The sequence below is a fragment of the Triticum aestivum genome, chromosome 1B (assembly GCF_018294505.1).
Source record: "Triticum aestivum cultivar Chinese Spring chromosome 1B, IWGSC CS RefSeq v2.1, whole genome shotgun sequence".
In the NCBI taxonomy this organism is placed as follows: Eukaryota; Viridiplantae; Streptophyta; class Magnoliopsida; order Poales; family Poaceae; genus Triticum; species Triticum aestivum.
In genome coordinates this window covers 252969843-252979341 of record NC_057795.1, presented here as the reverse complement: position 1 = coordinate 252979341, position 9499 = coordinate 252969843, and positions in this window count along the sequence as shown.

Below are 9499 nucleotides of genomic sequence, written 5' to 3'. Positions count from 1 at the left end.
CTCCACTATACGCAGATGTACCAGTTAATAAATGGCTGGTGCGGTTAGTCTAACAGTAAATTCCGCAGACAATCCCGGGGTGAATCCGGAGGGCGTAGTGGGTGACGAGTCGCATCTCCAATGGTAGCTAAAGGCTGGCGAGCGCATCCTTACGCAGGTGACGCGAGAGAAGAACAAGCTTCACGATGCCAATATTCGTCTGGACGTGGAATTAAAGGACGCCCGTGCTCAACTGGCGGACTCCATGAAGGAGAACAAAAAGCTTCTACGCGACATTTATGGTAAGAGCTCAAGCGAACTGTTTGATAGTTCGGCGAGGAAGTTTATTGAAAAGATTTTTGCTTGCAGGAATGTTAACGGGTCGCCCTGAAGAGGAGATTCCCTCATCTGTAGGTGATTTGCTGCAAGAACTTGCGCAGCTGCACGAGCGTGCTCAGCAGGTCATGCACGGCATTGCTCAGGCCTTGTGGCCATTAAGCCTCCTGCCGAATGGCATGGGGGAGCTTGCGAACCTGCTTAAAGGAGCCCAGCGGCGCTTCCGTCTGTGGAAGATATCAGCATGCCGGCAAGGAGCAAGAGAAGCCTGGGCAATGGTGAAGACGCGCTACACCAAGCTGGACCCGAACCATACGGCCGAAGTAGGACCGGCGCGGCCCGATGGGCAAGAAATTCCCGTTAGCCTGGTATACGACCATGTAGCGTTAGCTGCTAAGTATTCTCAACAAGATTGTAGGCTAGATAGCCTGTTAAATGGTATAGAGGAGGAATACAATCAGTCTCAGTGACTGTGTAATTTTAATTTGGCATGAGTAGCCCCTAGACGGATTGAAATCATTTGTCATGGCGGACCTTTTCGCTTCAGCCCTCGGACCCTATAGTCCGGGGTGTGTCTGAATACCCGCTCGGTTATACAAGAACCGGGGTATGCGTGGAGACCAGGCGTAGGGGTCATAAGTGCTTGAACAGACAAGTACCCAACTAGTCATGTTATATTCCATGGATGGCAAGAAACATCTTCCAGGGAGAATAGTTCTGTTAGGGGTTCCTTTCCCTGGGAATGCATGTGTCGATGCACATGTCCGGACTGCGAACGATGGCGCAGGATACAAAGCTTCTGGGGTTTTTTGTTGCAACCAACGAATACATCCTTTGTTCACCGATCGAATATTCTCTTAAGGAATTTAGCTTTCGGCTTCACCCAGCCTGAGGTACACATCCGGCTTAATCGGCAGTAACAATCGCAGAGGTGCTCCCCTTATGCCCTAGCTGAATTAACGGGAACATAGGGCATAAACACAAGAGCCAGGCAACCCAGCTTGGCCACATCTTAAGTCATATTGATGCATATAATGGTGAAGAAAAGGCACATATGGAAAAATAACGCATATGCGATGGGCAAAAAGCCATTTAAAGTAATTATGTCTAGCTTCCGAATAGGAAGCCCCCAGGTATAGTTCACGCACATAGTACGACCGGAATGGTCCGGGAGTCCGCACTGTATTAAATACTTTGTGTGAAGAGAAAAAGGGTCGAGAAAGGAGAGAAAAGGGGTGGAGCATAATTAAAAAGGAGGGGTAAGGAGACGAACACTAAGTTCAGCGTTAGGCGTAGAATCTCTGGAGTCTGGCCGCGTTCCATGGGTTCGGCTCGAGTGTGTTATCGGATGCATTACGTATACGGTACGCTCCTCTGGTGAGAACTTTGTCAATGACGAAGGGACCTTCCCATTTGGGTTTGACTTTGTCCTTCTTCTTCTCCGGTAGGCGTAGAACTAGTTCGCCAATATTGTAAGTTTTGGCCCGCACTTCTCTGCTTTGATATCGTCGAGCCTGCTGCTGATAGAATGCGGAATGGGCTTTTGCGACATCACGCTCCTCCTCCAGGGCATCCAAGTTATCATGCCGATCGAGCTCGGCTTCTTTCTCTTCGTACATGCGTACGCGTGGCGAATCATGTATTATGTCACAGGGTAGTACTGCTTCTGCACTGTACACCATAAAAATGGTGTGTATCCGGTGGTTCGATTCGGTGTGGTCCGCAGCCCCCAGAGTACGGAGTCGAGCTCCTCTACCCAGTGCGTATCCGATTCTGTTAAAGATCGCACTAATCTGGGTTTTATGCCGCTCATGATGAGACCATTTGCCCATTCGACCTGGCTGTTTGTTTGGGGGTGGTAGACGGAAGCGTAGTCGAGCTTAATGCCCATTTTGCCGCACCAAGTTTTCACTTCGTCGGATGTGAAATTTGAGCCATTATCAGTGATAATGCTATGGGGGACACCGTACCGGTGTACAACCCCGGATATGAAGTCTATTACTGGTCCAGATTCGGCCGTTTTAACTGGTTTGGCTTCGATCCATTTGGTGAATTTGTCCACCATAACCAATAGGTATTTTTTTTCTTATGGCTTCCCCCTTTAAGGGGTCCAACCATATCCAGCCCCCAGACCATGAAGGGCCAATTTATTGGGAATGTTTGGAGAGCGGTAGGGGGCATATGACTCTGATTGGCGAAGAGCTGGCAGCCGACACAATGTTGGACAAGGTCTTGTGCGTCTGCTCGGGCCGTCGGCCAATAGAAGCCTGTACGGAAGGCTTTGCTGACTAGCGCTCGAGCTGCGGCGTGGTGTCCGCCGAGTCCGACATGGATTTCAGCCAGGAGTTGCCGCCCTTCCTCTTCGGAGATGCACCTTTGGAGCACTCCAGTCGCGCTTTTCTTGTAGAGTTCCCCTTCATGGACTTTGTAAGCTTTAGAACACCGGACTATGCAGCGTGCTTCATTTTGGTCTTCGGGGAGCTCCTGCCTATTTAGGTAGGCCACGAAAGGCTCGGTCCACGGGGCGACTATGGCCATGATTTCGTGGGTCGACGGTGTTATTTCGGTGGCAGAGCCTCCGATTGTGTCGGATGGTTCGGAGTCTGGGGGTGTATTCGAATCCGTGATGGTATTGCCGGACTCCCCTTCCCATACTACGGATGGCTTGAATAGCCTTTCCAGGAATATATTAGGTGGGACAGGGTCGTGTTTGGCGCCGATGCGGGCGAGGACACCCGCCGCTTGATTGTTTTCTCAAGCAACATGGTGGAATTCGAGCCCCTCGAACCGAGCTGACATTTTGAGGACGGCATTATGAAAGTGCGTTATATCGACTAGAGGGGGGTGAATAGGCGATTTTTATGAATTCTTCACTGAGGAATTTGCCGGTGAGGAAATTCCTTAGTGAAGAACTACTTGCAGCGGAATAAGTACTCAGAAGTAAGCATGACAGAATACACACATGGTCATCATGATGAAATGAAGACAAACACAGAGTACAGAAAGCGTAAACACAGGATAACACAAGATGAAGACAAACAGACTGAAGAAATTGAACTGAGGAAATTGAGAAAGTCTTCAGTCAAAGTCTTCAAACACAGATATGAACAATCACTCAACACAATAATGAGGAAATGAAAGAGTTGGGGAAATAGAACCAGTAAGGTTGGTGAAGACAATGATTTGGTAGACCAGTTCCAACTGCTGTCTCAGTTGTACGTCTGGTTGGAGCGGCTGAGTATTTAAACTCAAGGACACACAGTCCCGGACACCCAGTTGCTGAGCACACAGCTCAGGACACCAAGTCCTCACCATATTCTCCTTGAACTAAGGTCACACAGACCTCGTCCAATCACTCATGGTAAGTATTCAGGCGACTTTCAAACCTTCACAGACTTCGGTCACTCGGCGATCCACAATTCCTCTTGGATGCTCTAGACCATGACGCCTAACCGTCTGGAAGAAGCACAGTCTTCAAAGGTAACAAGCGTCGGATCCACGCAGGATCAATCTCTTCAGTGATGCTCAATCACTTTGGGTTTGTGGTTGTTTGGGTTTGGATTTTCCTCACTCGATGATTTTCGCTCAAAGTCCTCGGAGGATGGGTAGCTCTCAAATGACAAGTGTCAGTTTCTCTCGGAGCAGCCAACCAACTAGTGGTTGTAGGGGGCGGCTATTTATAGCCTAGGGAGCAGCCCGACAAGATAAGACATAAATGCCTTTCAATGATATGGTCGTTAGGTGGATAAGATATTTTGGGACTGCTGGCGCGTAGCACAGCAACGGTCAGAAATTTGACTCTCAAATTCCTCAGGGCTATCATGTTCCTCACTGTGTAGGCAATCCGCACTGGCGAATTCCTAACTCCTCAGTCAAAACAAATTCCTCAGCGACCAAAAGAACTTCGTCTCTATCACTGAAGAAATTGACTGAACTGTATGAGATTTCCAATGGCTTCACTCGAAGGGATTGGTAGGTGTAGGATTTTGAGTTGAGCATCACATGGAAATTTTTCCTTAGTATTTCCTCGACCCCCTTTAACAGTACTGTGTTTCCTATGACTCAAGAAAGAGAAAAACAAAACTATCAAAACAAAAGTCTTCAAGCTTCATATTCCTTGCATGAATATCAAGTCTTCTCGGACACACCAATTTCTTCACTTTCAAAGTCATCATGAAAGTCTTCAGGAATACCAAAATCTTTAGTCGAAGATATTCATTTTTAGGGGTCGACTTTCTCTGTAAATATCAAACTCCTCATAGACTTATAGACCTGTGTACACTCATAAACACATTAGTCCCTTAACCTATAAGTCTTCAATACACCAAAATCACTAAGGGGCACTAGATGCACTTACAATCTCCCCCTTTTTGGTGATTGATGACAATATAGGTTAAGTTTTCAACGGGGATAAACATATGAAATGTAAGTACTGATGTTGAGTAATTTGATTGCAAGATATAGAAGAACTCCCCTGAATATGTGCATAGTGAGGAATTTGCTTTTGAAGCAATGCACACTTGAAGAGTTGAATCATGGAGATCTCCCCCTATATCTTGTAATTCATACATGCATTTGACATATAATATGAAGAATTTGAAATGCATGATGAAATATGGTGCCTGAAGAGATTCAGCATGCGAGCAATAATATTAACGAGGAACAAGCATGCAGAATCAGAGCACAGTGCATCAAAAGTATCAGAGCACCATCGGGTTTAAGATTACAACTCGGTCCAATAAAAGTTTCAGAAGAGCGAGAGTTGTAACTTATCAAAAAAACGCCCATATAATAGACCCGCTTGAAGACTAACTCAGATTTCTCCCCCTTTGTCATCGAATGACCAAAAGGATCGAAACTGAGGACTAACTCCCCTGAAGAATATCAAGTTGATGGAGGAGCGCCAGCGTTGTCGAGGTCGGTTGTCGTAGTAGGGCCTGCCACAGTGTTGTCCAAGTCTTCATTTTCATCAGTGGCGCGCGATGAAGAATAGGAGCTGGCCACCAAGGAAGGAACCTTGACCTTCTTGAATTTCTTCAGTGGAGGTGCAGACCAGTCAAATTCTTCCTTGAGACCCATGCTCTTCAGATCTTCTACGCTGTAGATATGAGATAGAACAGCCCAGGTACGGTTGAAGGTTTCATTGAGGTAGTATAGGTTTTTCTTCACAGCATTGTGGGTTGAGGTCATGTTGTAAAGAATGGAACTAAACTGACGCTTGACCCATTTATGATTGCGATCAACTTTCTGATGAAGACTGAGGAGTAACTCACGATTAGTCATCACCCTGGGTGCTATGGCTTGAGGAATTTTCTTGGCAGAGGTGTTGGCGGCAGAATCATGTGTGGCAGAGTCATCACTGGTGGAGTAGGATGCAGCCTTGCGAAATTGACCATCCAATGGATGAATACCTTCATCTATCACAGCAGTTGCCTTGCCTTTGTCATCAGCTAAGGAAAATGTCCGTTTGAGGACTTCAATTGGAGGCAAGTAGCTGCCATGGTTCAGAGTATCAGCCTTGTAGTTGAGTGAAGACCTTGTCCTGATGAATTTCATAATGCATGGCGCATAAGGCTTCAGCTCAAATGGTGACATAGCAATATTTGCCAGAGTCCTCATGAAGAAATCATGGAAGTTGACGGGAACGCCATGAATGATATTGCAAAGCATATTCTTCATGATGCCAACGACTTCTTCATCATTTGAGTCGTGGCCTTTGATAGGATGCATTGTCTTCGTCAGAATGCGATAGACAGTTCGAGGCACATATAGTAATTCCTTGACGAGGAATTTGGTTCGTGGGGCCTATCCTGGCTTCAAAGGCTTCATCAGCACTTGCATGTAATGATCTGTAAGCTCAGGTTCATTGTAGATGCAACGTGCACCATCAAGGGGAGGACTGAGTGGGAGGGAACGAAGCAATTTAGTTGCTGGTGCCTTGTAGTGAGTATTTTCTGACATCCAGTCCAGCACCCAAGTGTTCACATCTTCAGAATTTCCTGTGATGTGCAGCGTCGCATAGAATTGAAGAATGAGTTCTTCATTCCAATCACAGATGTCAGTGCAGAAATTCAGTAATCCAGCATCGTGAAGAACACTGAGGACTGGCTCGAAGCACGGCAGAGATTCCATGTCCACGTGAGGGATGTGTGCATGATCGAAGACTTTGTCTTTATCGAATAGCACAGAGGAATAGAAATTTGCTTGACTAGCAGTCCAAAACGCCTCTTCCTTATGCGAGCAGAATCATAGGGATTATAGTCGGTGAAGAACACATGCTCGTTGAAGAAATCAGCAGCATTGAACTTTTGCTTCTTTGAGAATGGATCCTTTGGCTTGGGCACAGGAGTGTCTGTGAGTTGCATCACAACCTCAGGAATCACAATCTCCGATTCTTCGGGCTGAGGAATTTCTAGTTCCTCTTTAGTGGCAGTCTGCATGTTCAAGGTATCAGCAGCAACAGTTTCTTCAGCACTAATGGCTTGAATTTCTTCATGCACAGATGAGGTGGGATGAGTTTCTTCAGAGCTTATTTGAACGGTTGGTGCAGGGGAGTGAGGTATTTGTTGTAGTGGGGTGAAGTGTGGAGAATTGGGATGCTGACTTTCCCAAAAGTCATCATTCATCACAGGCGTGGTGCATCCAATATCCACGTCTTCATCTTCAATTTCTTCAACGCCAGCCTCTTCAGCTGTGAACTGAGGCATGGGCGAGGAAGCAACGGGTGTTGAAGGGATCGCATCCACTTCAATTTCTTCATCAATCTGCTCCGACGAAGCAGCAGAATGATTTTCTTCATCAGATCCGCTAGGGATCACATATTCTTCACCATAAGGAACAAGCACCTTTGATGGCATGGTGGAAATCGGAACAGCATCAATTGGATTCTCAAGTGAGCTGGTCATAGTCTTCATTTTCTTCGGAGCTGAAGAATCTGAAGCAGATGATGCTTTCCTTTTCTTCACTTCAGCTTTCTCTGCAGCCTTGGTTTTCCTCACATCTGATGCAGATGGAAGGGTAGGAGTTGGGGTAGGCGCAGGAGGAGCTGAGGAATTTGTTTGAATTTCCTCAGGCGCAACTGATGCAGTTGCCCTGACTTCTTCATTTTCTTCAGGCGCACCACTAGTGGATGCCTTGGCAGTTTCTTCAGCGGCTGGAATGGAGTCATCAGCCCTGGAACTAGCATGTTCTTCAGCAGGCTGAAAATCATCAGCAGTGCTGGCATGTTCTTCAGTTTGCTGAACAGAGGCTTCAGCTTGAGGAATTTCTTGTTGCGATGGGGCGGCAACATTGGTGAACTTCTCAGTCAGTTTAGTGAACCTGACTTTGGCTCCTTGCCAATCAGCATAATAAGAATTGAAATTATCGCTGAGGGCTTTGATTTCAGACTGGATCTTGAGGAGTTCATCAGTTGTCATTTTGACAACGTTGTTCCTCGGGAACTTCTCTTTCCTGAACTGAGCCTTCTTGATTTGCCTGGCCTTCTCAAATTTCCATTTTTCTTCATTGATGAAATGGGTCAGCACGTGACTTTGGCCAGGAGTCAAATGAAAATAAGGCATAGGAGTGTTTGGGTCCTTGTGCCAGAGATCAATGTAGTCGAGGATCACCTTTGGATCCAAAAGCAATGGCACATTTGTGCATTTGGCTCTAGCGGCCCTTTCTTGCCTGTCTTTGATGATTTCTGCAAGTTCATCATCATCAGCTTCATCGTCAGATGGCACATGGAAGGCAACTTGTTTCTTCTTCGGACTAGGACGAGGACCTCGTCCAGCAGTGGCCTTGGTCTTCAGCAGAGTGGGGCCTGATGAAGACTTTGGTGCAGCTGAGGAACTCGCTGAGACACCAGAGTCAATAGAGATGCCTGCAGTCCTTTGGCATGTGGCCAAATGTATAGGTGTTGAGGACTTTGCCGGAGCAACTAAGGACTTTGGAGGAGCAGGAGCAGCATGAGGAATTGGCCATGAGGGCTTTGAAGAAATTGGCTGTGAGGGCATTGCTGAGGAGCTTGGTCGTGAGGGCACAGTTGATGAAGCACTTGGCTTGTGAGCAGGCTTCTTTGCCATTGATTTTCTAGGCTTGTCAGAGGCCTTTGTGGCAGCAGCAGCAGCAGTGTCTTCATTAAATTTCCTCACTGCTTCTTTGGCTTGTCTAGCCAACTTGGCTTGGCGTTTGGCCCATTCTTCAGGAAAATCCTCACCACGCTTGATGCTGGTGGGATCAACTTCTTGACCAGGTGCCAATGGAGCTCTTGGGCATGGAGGATTTAGAGCGAATTTCTTCATATACTTTGGAGTTACATATCTGTACTCCCTCCATTCTCTTGTCCATCTCCTTTCAATCCTCTGTATGCGCACCTTGCGCTGATTTTTGTTCTCCTTTCCGAACTTGGCCTCATCAGGTGTACAGTAATCCTTATAAATGTCATCAGGGATCTCAAAAGCAGTCATGACCTCAGGCTTCTTTCCTCCTTTCTGTGGTTTCTTACCTTCTGCCATTTTCTTCAGTTGAGGAATTTGAACAATCGAATTCTCTGAAGAAGTATGCAACTTTTCTTCGAGGAACGCTGCAAATGAGTTAAGTTGATGAGAACCTAGTGATTCAGCAGCGGACATGTGTACCTGTGAACAGAGTATAGTTGCGAGGAATTTGAAGAGGTCATGTGCGTTCTCAGAAGGTTTTCAAAATGAACAAGTTTGAGGAATTTGACCAGATGAGTCTTGAATTTCACTAAGCATACTTTGTCTTATGTTCCAGAGTTGTATAGATCGACGATCCACACAATTGAGGAATCTTGAAGAAAAATTATGCTTAGGGAAACGAATCAAGAACAGATGACTTGTGAGGTGATTTGTGTGTGAGGATTTGAAGAATAAAACACCTTTGAAGATTTTGTGGAGAAAATTTGAATCAAAGAGGGCAGTAAAAGTAACTTTTAATTACCCTTGAAGAAGAACACGACAAACTGAGAAGTGTAGATTTGAAGCTCATCAGTTCAGATCTTCCACGCCCTAACTTGGCGGAGGAAGACAGCTACGGCGGCGGCGGAGTGATGATTTCCACGGTCGGCGCGAGTACGACAGTGACGAGATCGAGGCAGTGAAGCTCTTCCTCACCGGCAACGATGGAGTAGCGGCGGCGCTAGGGTTTGAGAAGCTCGAGCAAGAGAGAGCGGTCGAGCGGA